General features: G+C 70.5%; 1 protein-coding gene across 1 annotated transcript in view; it reads left to right on the top strand.

Moving 5' to 3' along the window:
* H696_04128 (hypothetical protein) overlaps window positions 1–1,885 on the top strand; it is a 5,762-nt gene that overhangs the window by 1,054 nt on the left and 2,823 nt on the right. The gene's annotated exons all lie outside the window — the stretch shown is intronic.

Here is a 1,885-nt window from a genome sequence, read left to right as displayed (position 1 = left end):
AGGGGCGCGGAGGGGGAGGGGGGGGGTGGTGTGATGGGGAGGCAGAAAGATCGGCGTGAGATGCGGGTGCGATGGGGAGGGTATTGCCGGTGCGGTGGCCCTGTAGCGCCGGGAGGGTGCCTCAATATGAAGCCCACCCCCGGTGTGTCGCCCCCCCTCCCCCCCCCCCTCCCCCCTTGAGCCGGCCGGAGTGCATCGCTCGCTCCGGCCGACCGGCCGGGGCGGCCCCCGTGCTGTGCCCTTCTCACCCTCACAACCAGCCGCCGTACATTTCCTGGGGGCTTGGCCGGCCAGGGGCGCCGGGCGCACGGCACCGGGCAGTCGCCCATTCGGCAGAGCTTCACCGTGTGCGGGCGGGGCGGAGGGGGGAAGGCCAGCGTGCGGGTCATATCCCGGCCTTGTCCCAGCGTTGGCCCTCTCCCCTCGCCATGGCAGGTCAGAGCTGGGGGGGGGGGTATTCCCGCCTGGGGTGTGTTTGGTTCCCTGACGCCCGAGGAGCAGGGGGAAGACCGGCGCATGGTGCGAGGCGGCCGGTCACCGGGGCCGGGTCCCTTGCCAGCGCGATCTCCGGACGGGCTGGTGATGCGAGCTCGCCGACGCACACCCGCATGAGTACGCCCGGCGCACGCGCGCGCGCGCGCCCAGCGTGGCTGGCCCCGCGCCATGACCACAATCGCGCCCCCGGCGGGCGAGAGCAAGACATTTAACTGATTCCTTAATGGGCCGGGATTAAATGCGGCCCCGACCCTTCACCCACAACACTGGCCGGAGCTCATCCCCCGGACCGGCAGCCAGCCCAGGGCCGGTATGTATGTATGTATGTATGTATGTATGTATGTATGTATGTATGTATGTATGTATGTATGTATGTATGTATGTGTGTGTGTGTGTGTGTGTGTGTGTGTGTGTGTATCGCTGTGTCTGTGTGTCTGTGACTATGTGTCTTTGTCTGTGTGTCTGTGTGTGTGTGTATGTGTGTGTCTGTGTGTGTGTGTGTGTATCTGTGTGTCTGTGTGTGTGTGTGTCTGTGTGTCTGTGTCTATGTGTCTGTGTCTATGTGTCTGTGTCTATGTGTCTGTGTCTATGCGTCTGTGTGAGTGGGTGTCCCTCTGCCTCCGCCTGCCCCCGCCGCGCTTCCCCCGGCCACACCGCCGGCAGGGGCCTCTCAAGCCGCGCGCCCCCGGGGGCCCGGCCGGAGGGGCCATGCCACGGCGGGGCACCAGGGCGGCGGCCCGCTGTCGGACCGGGCGCGCACCGGCGCCAAGGCCCTGCAAGGGCTTCCGGCCGGTTCTCCCCGAACCGGCGGTCCCCTGGCCCGGGGGCCCCCCACATCCACGGCGTATGGCCCAGAGGACACTGCCCGGCCCCTACCGCTGGTCTTGCGCCGACATCAGCGCCCTCGGCGCCGCACCTGGCCCGGGCCCGGGCGGCCCAGGTCTCCCCCGTCAGCCGGCCGAGTCAGGGCACGCCCGGGGGCCGGACCGGGGCGCAGGGACCCCCGGCCCGCCCGGGCCCGGGTCTGTGGGGAGTCGCCGTGGGGCGGAGGTTGGCGCCTGGAGCGCGAGCCCTACAGCCGCGGAGCTGCTCCAACCCGGCCGGACGCGGGGCGCGGGGTGTGTGCCCAGCCGCCCGGCTGGCCGGGCAGGGCTCCCCGCCGAGGGTCCACGAGGAGGGCACCCCTTCGCGCCCTGCGCGGCCTCTCTGCCCCTCCGATGAGGGCCACAGCGAGAGGGGCGGACCGAGGAGAAGCCAGGCGAGGACGAGCGCCGGGCGGCAGGGGCCGCGGCGGAGGGGGGCGGGGGCTTTGGCGGACGGCACCCTTCGGGACGCTGCCCCCCTCCCGGCGGTCTGTAGCCATGTCGACCGGTTCGGATGCAGTGTGCCT

This window comes from Fonticula alba (assembly GCF_000388065.1).
Source record: "Fonticula alba strain ATCC 38817 unplaced genomic scaffold supercont2.6, whole genome shotgun sequence".
In the NCBI taxonomy this organism is placed as follows: domain Eukaryota; order Rotosphaerida; family Fonticulaceae; genus Fonticula; species Fonticula alba.
This window is presented reverse-complemented; position numbering and strand designations above follow the sequence as displayed.